Below are 21,317 nucleotides of genomic sequence, written 5' to 3' on the forward strand. Positions count from 1 at the left end.
CCTGGAGAGGTGGAGATATGCTCTAGAGAGAAGAGGAATGAAGGTCAGCAGGACTAAGACAGCATATGTGTGTGTGAATGAGAGGGAGGATAGAGGAATGGTGAGGATGCAGGGAGTAGAGGTGGCGAAGGTGGATGAGTTTAAATACTTAGGATCAACAGTTCAGTAATGGTGAGTGTGGAAGAGAGGTGAAGAAGAGAGTACAGGCAGGATGGAGTGGGTGGAGAAGAGTGAAAGGGAAGGTCTACAAGAGGGTAGTGAGACCAGCTATGTTATATGGGTTGGAGACAGTAGCATTGGCAAAAAGGCAGGAGTCTGAGCTTGACATGGCAGAGTTGATGATGTTAAGATTTGCACTGGGTGTGATGAGGATGGACAGGATTAGGAATAAGTATATTAGAGGGTCAGCCCAGGTTGGAAGGTTTGGAGACAAAGCCAGAGAGGCAAGATTACATTGGTTTGGACATGTGCTGAGGAGGGATGCAGAGTATATTGAGAAAATGATGCTAAGGATGAAGCTGACAGATAACAGGAAAAGAGGAAGGCCTAAGATAAGGTTGATGGATGTGGTGAGAGAGGACATGCAGGTGGTTGGTTTGACAGAGCAAGATGCAGAAAACAGGAAAATGGAAACAGTTGATCCACTGTGGCGACCCCTAATGGGAGCAGCCGAAAGAAGAAGAAGAAGTTTACTTGTTTTACCCAGTGATACTGTCAGCTTATTCGTATTGCATATTTTATCAACTATGCTTGTATTTTATTGTTCTGTATTTTATTACTTATTCTGTTCCAGTGTTTTGTGTTAAAGCACTTACGGTAAAGCTGAAATAAGAAGAGCATGCAACAGTTCTGTTACCATTAAATTGTGAAATAAACAAAACTCATGGTTTCTCAAGTCATGATGTTCTGGAAAGAGCCTGCATTTGTGGTGCGGAGGGATACAGTCCTGACTATGGCCTTGGTGACCCTGAGTTTGAATAGTGGAGCTAGTGCTTGACAGTTGACAATGAGGATGTGTGTACACATCCTGAGAGGGGCTCACACACTTGGGGCACATTTGTATGGTTAGTTTTCCTGGTGGAGATCAGAAAGACAACCACACAGTGTTGCCTATGAGTGAGTGTGACATCCTGCTAATGTCATCCCCTTGTGGATATGAGGTGTGGTGCAGCATTGATGTCCACTGCACAGCATGCCAGTGGGGTGTTACTGTGTGGTACAGAATGATGAGAAGCAGGAGAAGACACTCAGCAGCAGTATGACACTGTCCCAGGTGCCTTAATCTCCTCTCCAGCCCTGGCCATCGGTTGGAGTATCTGGGGATCGCTAGTTGGGTTTGGTAGATTTGGAGGATCTGGAGTGTATCTGAGCCACAAAAAAAATGATGTAATGGAGAGTTATGAAATTGTCCCTTGCTTTAATACCACTTCTCCAAAAATCCCCTTCTACTATAAAACTTTCAACCACAGAAAATTTCAAAAAATATATCACATGCCTTCAGCAGAAAACTAATCTATACCAAAAAGAGCACTTCTAGTCAAACCCCCCCTCCAAGCTAGACCTCATCTTACCCTACCATAATCAGGCATCCACTTAATACCCTCATTGCCTCCATTTTACTTCCATATGATCACATGTAATTTTATACAGAAACTAACAGAAAAATCTAGTTGACAAACTTAACTCTTTCTGTAACAACATTCATCACATCTTCCTTAAAATTCCTCCTAAACACGTATCTTAACATCTCTGTCATATATTCAGTCACTTTATAAAAACTACAATTGTTACCCACCATTCAAGTACCCACTAGCAATTCTCATTCCTAAGAAACTCAGCCCTTCCTTACTTCAGGACTTCTGTCTTATTTTCATACATTGCACTATAAAAAAATAAAAAAAATATTTAAAAAGCTAACATATAATCAGCTCTTTGGTCACTTCAGCTTGTATGTTGTATTCAGCATGGGTTCAGGCCAGATTACAGCACATTCTAAGCTAAGATGTTCCTTGGCATGGAACTAGGTTATCTAACAGGGGGTATATTTACTGAACCGACCAGTGCATTTGAGAGAGCATTGACCATTCTCCAGTAAAGTATATAATTTAACTTTCAGCAGCAGTGTATTTAAATGGTTTAAAACCTACCTGAGTCTTATAATGTTTAAGAGTAATTCTGGTGACTTTTCTTCTGACAAAGAAGTATTCACCTCAGGCATGTCCCAGCTAGCTGTGTTTGGTCCTATCCTTCTGTCTTTTGCATAAATGACATTAACAACTTATTTGATCCCCCAACATTACCCTTTATCATGATAACTTTCATTTTGTACAGATCTGACACTTCTGCTAAAAATATTTAGCAACTTCTTCAAAATGAACTTAGTCTACACAAATGGTTTCAAGCTAACTCTTTAACTCTACATTCTGCTAAGACTGCATTCATTTGGTTTGGCACTTAGAAGAAGTGCTCTAAATGTAAAACAATTTCCTCTTTTGGACTGAACAACTGTTCCATATCACACATTAAGAATATTTGGGTCTATTTCTTGACCACTACCTTACCCTCAAGACATGTACTGAAGCAATGGCTGGTAAGGTGAACATCCAGCTTAAAGTTTGCTACACCACCTCCAATTGTCCAACCCCCCCCCCCCCCCGGCGTATTATGCCCTTTCAGTATACATTGTAAAGATTCAACACATCTTCCTCATAATTCTCCCAAACATACAGTTTAGCAGCTCTGTCTCTTTCTATTTATTTGTCTTTGTTGACTGTAAAAGTCTGACTGGGTACAGCCCATTTTCAGTGGAGGTCCAGGAGAAAAGCTCTACTACAGTACATTTATATTAACAAGTGAATTTCATACAGTTCTCAGAAAAGCAACAGCAACATTTCTCATAAAAAAAAACAAATAATTGCAAGTTAGATATGTACAGTAAAGCATTTACATTGGCAGTTATTAGTCTGCATAGTTCTTCCCAGTTGTAAAATCTTGCTGGAAGTAAATAGATTGATACTGCAGAAAGGAAAACGTTGTTGTAAAAAAGTTGTGTTTTTACATTTCAGTAAAGAAAGATTTGCAAGGAGTTCAAGATATGTAATGTAAATTATAAAATTATGTAGGAAGGGATACTTTACTATTGTATAGGTTTGTAAAGAGTTCAAGAAATATAATAAATAATATATAATTAATAGTATATATAATGAGATATGTATGGGGGAGGGGAGATATTAGCACTGTACAGCAGGATGATGGTAATAACATCTGACAGAGGGCAGGGTATAGGATTAGTTTTATTAGGCTGCCTGTTCCAAACTGGTGTATTCGGAAGATTTATAACTTGGGTATACAGAGGATGCATAGAGAGGGATAGAGCGGTGGATGGGGGCAGTTAGAAAAAGAGCAAGTTTAAGAGGGGGTGAAAGGGGAGGGAAGGTTGTTAGAGGCGTAATGATTCAAGTAGAGGAAGGCAAAAAGTTACTGATAAGCACTAAGAAGTTTGTGCTTTCACTAGATGTCTCAACCTGGTGATGGACATGAGCATGACCAGGACCGGGTAAGGTATTGTTTGCATGGGATTTTATGGCTTGGGAGCTGGTTAGTCATTTTTGTGTGTGTAGGGATGGTGTTCCAGAGTCTGGAGATGTAACAGGGCTATAGTGATTCCACCATTAATTATTTGCTTTAGTAGTGCTTAGTAGAAATTTATCACCAGAACAGAGATCCCTTGCAGGTGTAAGGCAATAATATGTTTTTTTTTTTATGCAGGGCATTGTTAAGGATAATGTATCAGTTTGTATGCCATAAGTAGCTGAGAATGTGTTATGTATTTATTAAGCTGTAGCTGGTTTAACTGTTTAAGGATTAGCAGTGGTGAGTGTGGTGTAAAATGTTGATAGCAAATTTAGCTGCTTTGTTGTAACAGGCTAGTTTGGATGTTAGTGTACAGCTTAGGTTTGTAAGGATAAGTGAGGCATACAAGAGGGCTGGAAGCAAATAGGATGAGGCTAGGGTTTTCATTGTTGAGTCTGTAAGGTATTGTTTTGTCCTGTAAAGGGTGACATGTTGGTGGGTCTCTAATTGTTTGAAAAACATGTTCATCAAATTTAGATTGTCTTCTATTACAAATTTCTAGCAACTTAGTCTGTGGTACTACCTCAATTTTAGTATTATTTGCAGATGTAACCAAGAAAGATGGTCTTTGATGGAGATAATGTTTTGTGGTGAAGAGCATCAGTTTTGTTTTGTTTTGTGGGGCTTAAGGATTAGGTTTGAATTTTTCAGCCAGGATTCAGTTGAAAAGAAAGAGATTTGAGTGATTTCTGGATGGCACAGTGGTGCAGGGGTTTGTGTTGTTGCTTCACAGCAAGAGGTTCTATGCTTTGATTCTCAGCTGGGGTGCCTTCTATGCAAAGTTTGCATTTTCTCCCTACGTTCTGGTGGGTTTACTCCCATGTTACAAAGACATGCGGCTGGAGTGTTTCTCCCTGGGCCTCTGCTGAAAATCGGCTTGTTCCAAGTCGGACTTTCCCAGTAAACAAGTGTTAAGTAAATTTTTCTTGTAGTCTGGATATTGTGGAGGCTATATAAATTAAAGTTAAGTCATCTGTATATTATATTGTATTTGCTTGGTGTATGGCAATGTGAAGTGTTTTTACAAAAATATTAAAGTGAAGGGGGTCCTAGTATAGAGCCCTAAGGGACACCTATGGTAACCGGAAGAGAGAAAGAGAGGTCCTATTGCCATTTGACTGCTTGTTGCCTTCCGGATAGGTAACTAAGGAACTATTTAAGGGAGACTTGAGAGAGACCTATAGAAGAGAGTTCAGTGAGTAAATGTTGGTGTGACACAATGTTAAAAGCTTTGGATAAGTCTAGGAACACAGTTGACACTAGATTTCCATTGTTCCTATGCTGGTTTATAGTCTTGGTGAAGTGAAGGAAGGTGGTAGTTGTACTGTGGTGGGTTCTAAAACTATGCTGTGTTTCCAAGAGCAGGTTATTTGAATTTAGGTGATGTAGAAGCTGAGCATGAATACATTTTTCAAGTATCTTTGATAGGGGGTGAGGACTGCAGTGGGCCTGTAGTTATTAAACTCTGTATATGTAGCACCTTTGTGTAAAGGTATAATAATGGATTTTTTTCCCAGATGGAAGGAATGCATTTTTCACATCTGGTGCTATTTATCAATATAGAGACAGGAATATCTGCAGCCATTTGTAAGCAGTCTGAGGGGAGTAGGTCAGCAGCTGGGGTGGCTGGTTTTAGCTTATGTAGGAGATATTTAATGGTGGATGTAGGTACTGGGCTGAAGTCAAATAGCTGAGGATATTTAGCAGAGGCTGCTGGTACTGAGAGGGTAATGGAAGTATTAACATTTGTGAGGAACAAGGTAGTCTGTATGAAATAGTTTTTAAACTGTATGGGAATGGAATCAGTAGTACTGTTGTATGTAGGGGTGGGGGTGGTAATTTGAATCAGTGGTACTGTTGGATGTAAGGTTGAGGTGGTAATTTGAATTAGTAGTATTGCTGGATGTAGGGATGGGGGTGGCAGTTTGAATCAGTAGTATTGTTGGATGTAGGGGTGGGCTGATAATTTGGCCTGGATATAAAAGTTTGTTTATGGATGCCCCAAAAAGTCTTGGGTTGTTTTGATGTTTATGTTTGCTTGTCTTGTTTTATTTGGTATTTTGTCTTCTTAGTTGCTTGAAATGTTGAAGTGTATTTTGTGTTCTATTGTTGAGAAATTCTTTCTAGCCTTTATCATTCTGAAGCATTAATTTCTTAGTTTCCTTTGTTAGTCATGGTGCAGGATTATATTTGACCCTTTTAGTACATACAGGGAAAAGGATATTGAGAATTTTTAGGAATATCTCATTGAGGTTTGAGACTGCAGAGACTAAGGACATACACTTTATTATTTTCCAGTTATATTCTGTTAAAGATTTGATTAAAGTGTGTTCATCAAAGTTTTTTGAGTTATGAACTTGCTTGTAAATTGTATGTTTATCTTGGATATTGTAACTTTTGAGAGTGCAGGTAGATGGATTCATTAATAAAAATCCAATCTAAGGTTAACTGTCTACCAGTACTTTTGTGGACTCTAGTAACTGATGTAATTAACTGTAAAGCTGTACAGGTTTATGGAATCAGATGGATGTGGATATTGATAAATTGCCACTCTATAGTTAGGTCTGCTAGTATTGCTGCTTAATGTTGTATACAGTGGGATATCCAGTAGAGGATATTTTCCACAGTGGTGTTATTTTTACCTGGTGGGATATGAGTGGCTGCTAACCAAAGCATTTTCCTTTTATTGATTTTGAGGTGCAATATAAGTAGTTCTGCGATATTAAACAGCTCAGCTGCTTTGGTACTCCACTACCTTGACTCGTTGTGCTCTTGCTGCATGTCCCCCATTTTGTGAGCCACAGCTCTCTCCATCTTCCCAGAATGTAGCTTTCTTGTTGTCACATGACTTTCTTTCCAAACACTTATCTGCTATAAACTCTAACCAAGAGAATCTGCAAATTTATACTCCTAGCACCTCAAGATAAGACCAACTGTACTTCTCTAAACAAAGCCAATTGGCTTCCAGTATTGTGTGCTATAAGCCAAAGCCATAGCTAGGTTGGTAGACACCCTGGGCAGTGCCCAGAGTGGCATCCCTTCAAACCCAGAGATGAGCAGCCCACAGGTGCTTAAATCAATGACATTACTATCATCTCATGTGACCAGTAACTCATCTGATGTGCCAGTAGGCCCCTCTAACAGTTTGTGCCAGTAGACCCCTCTAACAGTTTGTGCCAGTAGACCCCTCTAACAGTTTGTGCCAGTAGACCCCTCTAACAGTTTGTGCCTGTTGCAGCTATCCCTTTCCCCACTCTAGCTACAGTACTTGGAGTTGCATATACTTAACATATATGTATCACACACTTGATTGGACTTAACATATATGTATCACACACTTGATTGGACTTAACATATATGTATCACACACTTGATTGGACTTAACATATATGTATCACACACTTGATTGGACTTAACATATATGTATCACACACTTGATTGGTTTCCTTCTTCACATGACTTTGCCTGATGGCTCCCCTGCCTTCACCCAGTTAACCCATTCAAGCTGTCAGAATGGAATCCAGGCATTCACATGATGGGTATGACCCCCATGGCCCATTCATTTTTGCCTGGTAATTCCTCACAGCATTCCCTCCTTCCCTTATCCAGTAGGATTTGGGTAGTAGAGAGTGTGCCAGGTTGCTGGTCCTGGGGTAGCCTACCACCTCCCCTTGGGAGCACCACACTCCCCCCTTGGTAGCCCCTCTTAGATGACACAAACCCCTGCACCACTGTGCCATCCTCCTGGGGGGGGAAGCATAGTGTGAACACAGTAATGGCATCATGGGCTCAGCTGCATTGGGACTCCATTATGTAAAATCTTTGTGCTCCTGCTGGATGTCACTCATGTTGTGAGCCAGAGCTACCTTCATCTTCCCAGAATGTATGAGTTGGCAACAGCTATTCATTCTTATGCATCCCAAGCTATCCCTAAAGGCACCCAAGCTACTAATTGAGATCAGGTCACTTGCAGCATAGTCAGGATTTCTCCTTTCTATGCCATGGAGTAGGTATGTGCTTAATTTTTGAGTTTTATATACTATTAGTGGGTTCCCTTCATGCTCTGCAACTCTTCACAGTTTGAGAAGTTGAAATATTGTCACAGAGTTGAAAATGAACTTTTTGAACATTGCTGGTGTTTGGACACACATGACCATAGTACAACGGAGATGAGAGAATTAGTCTTTTCTTCACTATAGTGCTATCTCAGGGGTGTAGGTGGCAAGGAAAACTTTAATCCTTGTGATCCAAATGGTTTTAGTCTATGTTCTCTATTAACCTTTTATTATTTGAATATTTGACATAGACTCACTATTGGTATATGCTGAGTTGTATTAATCTAACAGCATTGTGCCTGAGTTTCTGTTGAAACTGGTCCAAGTAGTCCACTTACCTTCTTCTAACATGAAAACAACTAAATACCCTGTATGCATATTTAAAGCCTAATTACAGAAATGTTGGTTCTTGAAAATAAGTATTCCAAAGGACTGGGTGAGGGCTGCTTTTACATTAAAGTTGGTGATTACTCTGAAGGTAATTATGTTTTAAGAGGGGCCACAGTTGGCAAATCTACCTGCTGTGGTTGGGGTGGGGTTTACAGGAGAGTCTTCTTTTTCCCACTGTTGTCTCATTTTAGAGTTGGTATACATAAGTAACAGGGGTGTGAGATGTGGGGTGCAGGGAGGCTTGCCCCCCGGCTAAGAAGATGATTCTTTTAATTTCAGACTAGTGCTGGTATGATGATATTTTGCTATTCACTGTTTGAGTTTAAGCTTACAAAATAGATCCTTAGCATGCAGTAACAACAGCTACATTTAACATCATTTCTAAGTTGGCAATCTGTTAGATAGGACTTGTGGAAATTGTAGAAGGACAGAGTAAAATCACATTTCAAGAACAGCCATTGAAAGTTTAATTCTTGTTGGTTTCCACTCCAGTTTCCAACAGTACTGCAAGCATAATAAACCAAAGAAATTTACCTGTTGAACTGATTACTATTAATCAGTGATGTTTTCTCCTTCTGTACAACTTTAAAATAAGATAAGAGGTCATTTTAAATGCCTTCCCTGCTATATTTTCCACTCAGTGGAATTAAAAACTGTAACATAACTATCAGCTATGGTCTGAAGCTAAGGTCATTGTCTTTGTGAAAAAAAAAAAAAAAAAGTCACTTGCCATGTGTTCACCATTATAATAAAATTATTTGCATCTACCTCATCAGGTACCTTATAGGGATTTTTCAAAAAACATGCTAACGAACTATCTTAAGCATCAAAGTAATATCCTTTTAACCTTGAATTTTTTTTCTGCTGCAAATTAAGTAACTCCAACTCCTAATTATCTTTCAATATAGCGTTAATCCTTGATGGTACTTGAACAGTTTCTGAATACTTTTGTACATTCACAGCAGTTATTAATCCACCTATTGATGCTGAAGTTGTTGGTGATTTTATAAAATGTGTCTATTTTGAATAATTCGTCAGCTATTAATTTTTCCTTCCCTTTAGTTTTCTTTTTATTCCAACACTCCACAAAGTACTGTATTACATGTACAGCAACCAGGAATTATGGTTTACAGCAACTGTGCATAGACAATTCTATTTCAAAAGCACATTCTTTGCTTTCATTTCTGACATTAATATCCATTTTTTTTTGTAAATAAGAAAACATTGTGCCTATTGCATCTATATATGAATTAGGGATGTAAGAGCAGGCTGCATGCAGAGAAACCCAGAAGATGTATTGACTGTAGATTATGGCTAGGTTTTTTAAAGCCATAACAAGGAAGTTTGGTTAAAAAAAGTAAAGGCTACATGGAGTAACAATAAACAGGGTCTATGTTCAAACACTGAATATGAATTACAATGATCGCCTTATAATCGAATGTGAAACAGCAAAACTTTAAAGTAACAAAAAATACTTACCATCTTAAAGTAATTCACTGAATGGCCATAGTTGGCCAACATTGCAGATATAATCAACCAAGGTGGGGGGACTTTGCCCCCCACACCCCCAAATTGGAGGGCTCCCCCACACCCCCCAACTATATATATATACCAAATCTGAGCTCGTACTACAGTGGGAATAAGGCACATTTAAAAAAAGGCTTCCTTTGCTTACCTTATGCATCATGGTATTTTCCGGTTGTTGGCCGGCTATGGTTGTTTGAGAAATTGTTTTACAATTGCATGTTTGATCATAAGGCATTCACTTTAATCTGTATTTGATGGGCGAACATAGATCCCAATAAACAAGTGCCCTGTTTGGGCGGTTTTTCATCTCTCTCAACTTCCTGATTTAAAAGCCCGCATTTGCACTTGTTTCCCCCTCTTCCTGTAGCTAGTCTGGTCCAGATACAGATTTGCTGTATCCAGGACTGTTTGTAAGCTCCTGAGCCCCCCAAGCCTTTCTATGTTGGAGAAAATCCTTCTAACTTATCAGTGGGAGTGGTAAGCACTATGTAACCTATCTACCACATAAGGAATGGTTCAGGCCCAGAAATTGTAGTTATTGGCCGTTTGGGCAGTTTTTCTATCTCTTTCAACTTTCTGATTTAAAAGCCCGCATTTGCACTTGTTTCCCCCCTTTCCTGTAACTAGTTTAGCCCAGATACAGATTTGCTGTATCCAGGACTGTTTGTAAGCTCCTGAGGCCCCCAAGCCTTTCTGTGTTGGAGGGAAGCCTTCTAGCTTATCAGTGGGAGTGGTAAGCACTAGGTAACTTATCTACCACATAAGGAGTGGTTTATGGCCCAGAAATTTTAGTTGTTGGCCGTTTGGGCAATATTTCCATCTCTCTCTCTCAACTTTCTGATTTAAAAGCCTGCATTTGCACTTGTTTCTTTCCTGTAACTAGTCTAGTTCAGATACAGATACTTAGTTTTAGCAATTGAATTTGCTTATTCGTGCTCAGCACTTGTGCAGAACTTGTTGTAAGCAGTAAATACACTACAAATTACTACAGCACTCAACCTTCCTCATTACCTAGAGAAAAACAGTTTTTGTGCTTACTTTCCTCACTTGCTTAGAGAAAAACAGCTCTTGCACTCACTTTACTCACTTGTCCAGAGGAAAATAGTTTTTTATTCAGGCATGTCCAAGGGTCAGCTCCCAGTGTTCTTTCCTGTCTAGCTGATGAATCTGGGCATCTTGGGGCAATGTAGCAATTGCCTCATGTACACAGGCAACCCTCTCCTCCTACCACCCAACACTACAACCTGTGAGAGGTGCACTTATCTAGCCAAACTGGAGGTAAAGCTCTCTCCAACCAAGACTGAACTTGACAGTCAAGAGGAGAAGGTAACACTTGCACCACACCACACTCATCACATAGTTCCACTAAACCTACATCACCAAAATCCACACATAGAAACACAAAAACTTTCACGGAGGCTCTCAATAATAATCTGCTCAAGCAACAGAGACCTCCAAAGGAGAAACGCAAGCAACCTCCACCCCTCAAAACAACCCAAATGACACATAGCTCACAGACTCAGTGTGCCACTCAGCCACAGCCCATAAGGCAAAACAACGTACTTAACACACTAGTCATAAGTGACTCTATAGTCAGGCACACTGATGTCCCACTCTCCAGGCTAAACAAAGAGAAGGTTACTGTCAGTTGCCTGTCGGGTGCCAGGATCCGCCACATAACCCACACACTCAGGCTACTCCACAACAAGTACAAATATGACTCTGTCATTGTCCATGTTGGTGTGAATGACCTGAGATGTACCTTCCTGGACTACATAAAAAGAGATATGGAAGAGCTCACCTATCTTGTAGCCCAGACAGGTATTACCCTAGCCCTGAGTAGCATCCTGCCATCACCCAGAATGATACCGCAGTACAAGGACAAAATGATTGACTTCAACAATTGGCTAAGCTTCTGGTGTCATTCTAAGGGGATCCAGTATCTATCTTCCTGGGACGTCATAGCCGACAGACCACGATGCTTTGCTAGAGATGGCCTGCAACTGTCACCCCTGGGATTCTGGATACTGGCTAAGGCTTTTGTCACCCCTATAATGCCTTTTTCAGGCTAGGTTCAAATGACAAATTCACAACCATAACAGGAATAGGCAAGTAAAAACTGAGGGTAAAGCTACTCAGTGCTAGAAGTCTAAATCTCAAAATGCATGCCCTCAAGGCACTCCTTAAAATGGAGAACATAGATATCTGTGCAGTGACTGAGACCTGGTTCAAAGCTCCAGAGAGCACCCCTGCATTATCAGGCTATAACTCATACCACACTTTTCGGCCACCTAACCTAGACCAGAAGACTAAAGGTGGAGGTGTGTCCATATTCATTAAGTATATCCACACCTCCAGGCTAGTTGCTCAGCATAATGCATCCGAGGTTATCCAAGTGCAACTAACTCTGGGCAAAATGCAATCCAAATTATAGCTTGCTACAGACCCCCCCACTATGCCCCAGGATTCCCACTCTTCTTTTCTTGATATACTTGAAAATATTAGGGTTCAACCAAATACCCTAATAATGGGTGATTTAAACTGCCCCACTATTAACTGGGAAAACTACTCATGTACGAACTCCTTTGCTCAACGCTTCCTGGAATTCATAAATTCCAATGCCCTGGATCAACTTATCTGCACCCCCACCAGAGGCAACAATATCCTAGACCTAGTCATTAACAACATGAGTGACTGGTGTTCCACACCTGAAGTCAACTCCTCGTTGGTCAGATCTGACCATAAGCTAATTACCTTAGATATCCACATCCCGTCCCCACCTCCCATTAAGGAAACCATGGTAAAAAATTTCTCCAAAGCCAAATTCATGCTTCTTAAGACAGAAGTGGAGAACTTCATGACACCCATGCAGATGGATAATACAGTTACTAGTGCTGAATCCTACAAAAATGCACTCTATAAGCACTTACACGAGTGCATGGATTGTGCTATCTCAAACAGAACCAAGAAGCTATACTCCAAAGAAAGAAAGCCAATCTGATGGTCCCCTGCCATAAACAAACTCTTCAACAGAAGGAAGCAGCTGTTGCAAAAGGGAGTAAAATCCCATGAGTGGAGGAGCTCCCTTCCCAGCCTCAGTAAGAAGCTGAGATCCTTTATAAGATCCTCCAAAGCTAGCTACGAAAACAAAATCGCCACTGATTCTAGGGGCAACCACAAAGCATTCTATAGCTATGTCAAGAATCTCAATGACAACACCCAGATCTGCTCTGAGTTAGAGCACAATGGCATGAAGATTATCGAACCAACTGATATTGCCAACATCCTGGCAGACAGGTTCAGTGTTAACTTTACGCCCCCCTCTCACCCCCTAAAGGGCCCATATCTATACAGGAAGAATGCAGACTCCCCTGTAATCACAACTATGCAGGTAAAAGTGCACTCTCTAAAGCCAAAAACACAGCATCCATGGGACTGGACAACATCCCAGGCTGCGTTTTACATGAACTTCAGAACGAATTGGCTCCATACCTAAGCACCATGTTCAATCCTAGCCCCATGTCAGGCTTTGTGCCCACTGAATGGCACACAGCAACAGTTAATCCCACTCCACAAAGGGGGAGCCACCACTGATCCTAGGAACTATCGCCCTATTAGCCTGATGAGCCTGGTCTGTAAGGCCATGGAACGTATCATCATGGAAATCATGAACAAAGACATTGGTAACCTCCAAACTCTAGACCCCACCCAGTTCAGGTTTGTCAAAGGCAGATCATGCCTTCTGCACCTGATTGACTTCTTTGAGGCAGTCATCAAAGCCGTAGACAAGGGTAAGGTGGTTCACATCTTGACCTCACCAAGGCTTTCAGCGCCATCCCCCATTCTGGAATTATAGCTAAACTCACTAAACTAGGTATAAATCCCTACGTCACAAGATGGGGTGCCAAGTGGATCACTGATAGAACCCACAATGTAAAAGTTTCAGACTCTAAATCTGACTTCAAACCAGTGACAAGTGGAGTACCACAGGGTTCAGTCCTGGGACCTCTCCTGTTTGGTATCTACTTCTCTGAAGTACAGGCTAACACAGAAGGTCTTTGGCTAATGAAGTTCACAGATGACTGCAAACTAGGAGCCATAGCTGAGTCTTCAAATGATGTGGACATCTTACAGAAGGGATGCCTGGTGTCAGAGCCATGGCCTCAAGCTCAATGCCAAAAAGTGTATTGTCATCCCCTTTGGTAAAAACTCTGTACCCATGAACTAACACATAGGTGTCAGTCTACATAATGCCATATGTGTGATAAGAGACCTTGAGACCCAGGTGGACAGTAGTCTCTCCTTTTATAATCACATCGCCACAGTAGTCAGAAAATTCTTCTACGTGGCACACGTCATCACAAAAGGGTTCTCATCCAGGAAAAAAGTGGTCATTGTTCCCCTATACTTGACACTCATTAGACCCATTATAGAGTACAACGCCCCTTTTGGAATGTACCTCACAAGACATCTGCAGCAGCTGGAAAGGCCACAGAAGTACCTCACAAAGAGGATTACTGGCCTTAAACAGATGTCCTACACTGGCCGCCTCAAAAAACTCCAGCTTTACTCCATCGCATATCGCCTACTCTGAGGTGATCTCTGCCTAACATATAAAGCTATGTCAAACCCAGAGCTGTTGGACATGCTACACCTAAAGAAATCCCAATCCCTCTGAGCTACATGCTCTAGGGACCTAAATCTTGTCACCACAATAAACAGGACATGGTGGAGGGATAGATTCCTGTCCCAGAGACTTCCCATACTCTGGAACAAGCTACCCATCCATGTCAAGCAAAGTTCCTCATTAGCACTCTTCAAGAAAAATCTTGATGAGTGGATGGGAAATAGGAAGCACACCCCTGGGATCACTTCTGTGGCTCTGCTCAACAGGGGCACAGGAAAATAACTTTCTTGGGTGGTGTAAGCCAGGGAACCTTGTTGACTAGACTTACTTAGGCCCTTGGGCCGATAGCCTAGTACCTACCTATGAACCTATGAATAGGGATCTAGGTAGCAGATAGAAGGTAGAAGATGGAAGTTAGTGAGAGAACTGCTGAGTGAAAAACACCCGAGTACCAGGTTCTGATAAACACATTTGCGTTAGACATCATAATGAGGCAAGAGTAAGTCAGTGTTACTTGAAAATCACAGCTGGTTTAAGGTAGTGGGTAAGGATGAGTGGGATTTAACCTTTAATAAGGTGACATTTGGTTTAAATGCACGTGTGTGTGTGTGTATGTGTATATTTATATATATATATATATATATATACACACACACACACACACACACACACACACACACACGTGTGTGTGTGTGTGTGTGCATATGTGTATATTTATATTTATATATATATATATATATATATATATATATATATATATATATATCTATATACACACACACACACACACACACACACACACACACACACAGACACATGTGTGTGTGTGTGTGTGTGTGTGTGTGTGTGTGTGTGTGTCTCTCTCTCTCTCTCACACATAGCAGATGTCTCTGGTTTATTGAACTACTACTTATTATTTTAAGTTCACTTTAGCAGCTATTTCCACTCAATTAATGTCTATCTACTATGCATTCATGGCAGGTATACTGTACCATCTCACAAGTTTAAGTCAGGTAACCATTTAAATATTTAATACAGGTCATACTCTCCCTGCTCACAAGTTAAAGTCAAACATCCATTCAAATAGGAAATATTCTCAAAAGGCAGTATTTTCAATTAAAAAAGGCACATTTTTTCTGGTGTTTATTTTTTGCTATGCCTCTGTGTGTGTGTGTGTGTATATATATATATATATATATATATATATATATATATATATATATATATATGGGTCTACTTTCATAGACCGAAGCGCCACGTCACCGACACCCGGAAGACCGAGACGGAACGACCGAACAGGTAGGTTACCGAAAACGCGATATCCCGACGGCTGAGAGACCGACAACGGCAGCGTGTGAGCGCGATACGGTAAGTGTGCGAAAGTGAAAGATGTAGTATTGGGGAGCGGACAGGTAAGTGTACGATAGTGAGGGATTTTAGGATAGGGTGTGGGAAAGGTGAGTGTGCGGTGGTGTTGGACTAAGGGTTCCGGTGAGGTAAGTGTGTGGAAGTGACGTAGAGCAGTGTAGGGTAGTGTTGAGTGTGTCAGTGTTAGAATGCGGGTGGAGTGAGTGTGCGATAGTGACGGGCTGCATGTTTTAGGGTGGGTTAAGTGAGTTAGGGTTAGGGTGCAGGTAGGGTAAGTGTGCGGTAGTGACGGTGTTGAGGTTTAGGGGTGGGTTAAGTGAGTTAGGGTTAGGGTGCAGGTAGGGTGAGTATGCGATAGTGACGGTGTTGAGGTTTAGAGGTGTGTTAAGTGAGTTAGGGTTAGGGTGCGGGTTGGGTAAGTGTGCGGTAGTGTCGGACGTTAGGGTTAGGGTTTAGGTTAAGGTTAGTGGATATGTTGTTGTGTGCAATGTGTAGTTGGCGTTTTTTGTGTCGGTGTTGTGGTGTTCGGTATGTTGAGTTGTTGGTGTGGTGTGTTTTCGGTTGTTTGGGGTCGGGAACATGTGTGTCGGCGATTCGTACGTTCGGTCTATGAAAGTAGACCCATATATATATATATATATTTATATATATATATATATATATATAAAATTAATGAAAAGCTGTGTTGGGTTAAGTATAACTTGTTTTGAGAAATGGACAGAATAAGAAAAGACTGAGCTCTAAGTTGGAAGTCATATTTCTTCTAATAAATTAACTTGCAAAAATAGCGGAATGTTTCAGTGTGTTTGTAGTTAGCGGTGCTAGGAGAAGTGTGCTGGTTTTGTTTTATCAGAACTTGAAGCCATTTTTGCCTTGGCTAGAACTATGCAATGATGCTGTCTGAGGAAGGCCTGATGTAGTATGTCTGCAGATATGTTTGATGGAGTTTGTAGGGAGGGCAGTTTTTTTCTTGGATACATTAGCTATGAGATGAAGTTAACATTTAAGCTGAACATGCAGGACTCCTTCACCTATTACATTTATACCTTCAGGTGAGAGGAAATATGAAATCTTGTTTTTAACAGAATAAGACTGGTCCCTGTTCAAGTCCCTGGGGTATATAGCTGGTAACCTCTCTTTTGGTTGAGAGTGTGCCTCCAACACTAAAAGACTGAGTTCTATCAGTGAGCCATTTTGCTATCCAGTGAGTAACATATTGGATTACATTTAACTAAAATTAGCTTGTCGGTGATTCCAGAGTATGAAATGGTATGAAAGACTTTGGACAATTACAGGTGTACTGTATGAGCCAAGCTGCCCAAGTCCAATGCCTAGGTGACTTGTTCAAAAAAGTCCACCAGATTTAGGAGGAAGGATCTGCCTTTAATGAACTCAAACTGGTTTGGGTTAAGAATTTCAAGATTGTCTATGTCTTTGTTGATTAATACTTTCATTATATACTCCCCTGCTACACTGATATGGCTGGTGAGGCTGATGGGTCTATAATTTCCCAGATCAGTATTGGCTGCTGACATAGTTAAAGATGTCTTTGTGGTTATCCTTAGTGTGGGAGGCATTTCTCAATTCATCCATGCTTTTATATGATTTGCTGTTGTTTCCAATTTCTTTGTTGAGTTTTTTGAGTTGTTTTCTAATTGATGGAGTATCAGTTTTTTTGTTTACAGGCTATGGGTTTCTATCTGTTTATTGTATACTTTGTTAATGCTGGGATTCACCAAATCTGTTTCTTCTTAAATTTGGCCATGTATTCAGGCCTTTTGGTGACCAAACCCTCAATGCAAGTCTCTAGGTGACCACAGACCTTATCTGTTAATATGGCTGCATGGCATGTAGGTTCATTGGGGTGGGGAGGGTATTTCAACTTCATCAAATATTTTAAATAGCTTTGACTTGAATTTCTTCAAGTTCTCATTTAGTTGGAGTAGATTTGTCTTGGAATGGTCTTTGTGGTTGGATGGATGGTTCACAAGGTAATTTGGGTCTTGCACGTTAAGTAAATGTCAGTGCACAATGGTCACTTTTGAGCATTGATTTGATCACTACAGGTACTGAGCATAGGAGACTAGGTTGGAGAGAACCAACTCCAATATTTTTGGGCCCCTCTCTGAGGTTTGGACTAGTTGGTCGAAGGAGTTGACACTAATAAAGTCCAGGAATCTTTCAGCATACTTACTTGAGGTGGTATAGGTTCCCCAATTAATGTAGGAGTATTTTATCTCACCTAAGAGGATAGAGTTGGGGTCTATATTTGATGCTATCCAAGAGGATAGTTTTGGGCTCTATAGTGAAGCACATCACTTTGTGTATGCTTACTTGTTGTCTTTTTGGAATAGTTTCTAATTTGCTTGAAACTTCCAGAGCTGTAGCCTCTATCCTAGAACTTGCCCTCTTAGTGATACCATAGTCTATATTCTTTTAATCTTTTTATGGAAATTCACTGCTCTTTTGTGCCTTCTTTGTATGGTATTTGAAAATGATGATCATTTTACCTCCATTAGCACCACCTTTGGGTTAATATGCACAATTGTTCTCTGAGTTTTATCACATTCAATTTTGAGTACAGCTCCTGCATGCGATTTTTGGCCCTTTTTGGAATGGATTTCAGTTTGCTTGTCATTTCCGGAGCTGTAGCCTGTAGTTGTAGTCATAGTTGCAAATTGCTCTGTATGTTATACAGATGATTATTTGAGCTGTTCCTAAGTCTGCCTTTTGCCCTGTGTTCATAACACTTTGTTCATAGGTGTTTAGTAGGCTAATAACCACAAGGGCTTTTTTTAAGAATAGCCATGCATCCCAAATCTCTGACAATCTCTGATACCCTTGATAAGTGTAAGCAAGGGTTTGCTAGATGAAACATTTACAAGCAGGGGCCTGAGGGATGAACCATTTATAGGTTACCTCTGTCCATTAGAGACATAGGTGCCAAACCAGGGATGAATTTCTGGTTTCCCATCCAATTGTCCAAGTTGCACTTGAATTGGGTTGGGGAGGAACTCTGCTTCACCATGGATGGGGTGCCTGCCCCACAGATGGAGTAGTCTCTAGGATACACACCTATCTCTCCATCAGGTCCTAGTTATATCACAGGCAAGGTTTAAGTCTTTAGAATGGGTAATTCTGGTGCTGTTTGTTTTGTGGATATGGAGGCGGTCCATCAAAGTAGGGTCTGACAATGCCCTGTATGCCAGGCATAGATCTCCCCTCAAGAGCCTGTAGGAGACAGAATACAGGGACAGGGCCTTGAGGCAGTCTGCACAGGATATTTTACTTATGCCCTGTATTCCTTTAGTGAGGAATCTCTGTGGATGTTCCAGTTGTTGGATATGTCTGGTTAGGTACATACCAAAGGGGCACTGTACTCAATGATAGCTCTGATGAATGCCAAATACAGCAGAACAATGACTTCCTTGGACTTAGAGATGCCATACCTTTGTTTATAAGTTGTGTAACATAGAAAGATTTCCTCACTACTGTAGACACGTGATGTTCAAAGGCTAGATTACTATCTATGTGTGCCCCTAAGTCTCTGACTACTGGGTCAACTCTAAGGGATATGATACTTACCAGGGGTGGATGACTTCCCAAAAGATACTAGTATGCATTTCTTGGAAATTAGTTTTAGTCCATGGCTCTGACACTAGTTGTTTATCTGTGTCAGCCCCTCCTGGAGAACATTTGTGTCAGTGTAGGATTCAATGACAGCTCCTAATTTGCAGTCATCTGCAAATTTAGTTAGCCAGAGACCACTGACATTGGCCTTGACTTCAGATAAATGCCAAAAAGGAATAGCCCAAGGATTGATCACTGAGGGACTCCACTTGTGACTGGCCTCTTTGTAGAGGTGGACTCCCCAATTCTAACTTCCTGGGTCCTGTTTGTGAGCTAGTTGGCTATTCACCAGGTGACGTTTGAGTTTGTACTTAACCTCCTGAGTTTGTCAACAATGCCCGAGTTAGGTATTGCGTCGAATGCCTTGGCCACATCAAGAAAGGACATATGAACTCTTTTTCCCTCATTCATTGCAAGTCCACCAGGTTGAGTAGTTAAGATCTGCCCTTGACGAAACTAAATTGGGTTGGGTCCAGTGTCTGGAGGTTTACTGTATTGCTATTGATCATTTCCATGGCTTTGCATGCAAGATTAGTGAGCCTTATGGGTCTATAGTTTCCAGGGTCTGTAGATGACCCACCTTTATGCAGAGGGATGACTGTTGCTGTTCTCCATTCATGTGTCATGAAGCCTGTTTGGAAGCTACCGTTAAATAGTAATTCCAGAGGCCCTGATAGGTCATGTTTCATGCTATTTAGAGGGCATCCTGGGATATTATCTGGGCCTATTGATGCAGTGTTCTTTGTCTTTGAGAAAGCCTTATGGACCTGTTCCCTAGTGATACTTAGATTTGATGATATTTCCTCTGGGAAGGTTGAGGGGAGAGAGGGGTAAAGTTGGAACTGAATTTATCAGCCAGGGGGTTTGCTATATCTTCTGGTTCATTATAGGTGGCTCCATTTACAGTACCTCTGCACACAATTGTGTATTCCCTTTGAGGCTGCGGACACAGCTAAAGAATGTTTTGTGGTTGTCCTTGCACCTTAATGTCTCAGTGTCAGTAAGGAAAAATAAAAACCCTTTATCACCTTTAACTATAAATGACACCAAGCTGATTGTATATCTCCCTCCTAGATTTTATAGAAAAATGTTTTCTGTATGTGCCAACTATTTTCAAAGTTTTAAGAGTAGTGCTTTTATTCTTAAAAGAAAAAAAACTAAATAATTGTAGCCACTTTGTGAACAAAAATAAAAAAAGAATTGTCACAGAGGTAGTAACCATGAATTTTTGAAGCCGCTTAGTTAAGAAATGTATAAAACTTGAAAATATAAATGGAAATTGGTACTTATTTCCTTGTTAGTAGTTCAGCAACTGTGTTACATTATGATTAGTTGTGTGCTGTTAAGGACTGGATCTAACATAGCTCAGACAACTGGATAAATTATCTGCATCTGTAATGTTTTAATATATAACACCCCCCTGTGTGTGTGTGTGTCTCTCTCTCTCTCTCTCTCTCTCTCTCTCTCTCTGTGTCCCTCTCTCTCTCTCATACATGCACACACACACAGTTTTGTTTTATCTGTTTTTGAACTGAAGCAATGAAGCAAATGTATATGCTTGTCTTTAAAATGGAAAGGTTTAGAACTGCATAAAAGGAAACACTCCATGCAAAGTCTTTTATCAAAATATGGAAATTACCTAAATTTGTTTTTCTGCTACACTGCAGTCTACAGTTTTATCTTGACATATATTGATCATACTAGATTAACTCTGCCTACATCTAGCCTGCATTTTGTTTTTACAATCACTTCAGAAAATCGTAGAACTGATATTAGACATACCATGACTCCGGGCATTTGTAGTTACTTCGCAGGAATATTGGAGTCTGAAGTGAAGAAGATAAGAAGCACAGCTTCTTTATTATTAACATTTCAGGTTTGCAATGTGCAATTGGGCTGCAATTTTTAGACAAGCTAATAAATGAAAGGAAGTTGTTCAGAACAGTAAGCACTACAGAAATCAAGCAAAGCCATCTGCTCTTATGTATAGAGCAGATTTGGTAAAACTGTCTTATTCCATGAGAATTAATAAGAAAACAGTTACCATCTAATGTCACACATAGTATAGAGTTTAAAAGAGGCAACAT

At 40.5% G+C, this 21,317-nt stretch overlaps 1 protein-coding gene across 1 annotated transcript in view; it reads left to right on the plus strand.

Annotated features, from left to right (window-relative positions):
* The window catches only part of JAKMIP3 (Janus kinase and microtubule interacting protein 3), a 1,929,353-nt gene that overhangs the window by 230,695 nt on the left and 1,677,341 nt on the right, over nt 1-21,317 (plus strand). The window lies entirely within an intron of this gene.

The sequence above is a fragment of the Protopterus annectens genome, chromosome 14.part0 (assembly GCF_019279795.1).
Source record: "Protopterus annectens isolate FY-2018-M chromosome 14.part0, PAN1.0, whole genome shotgun sequence".
NCBI lineage: Eukaryota > Metazoa > Chordata > Ceratodontiformes > Protopteridae > Protopterus > Protopterus annectens.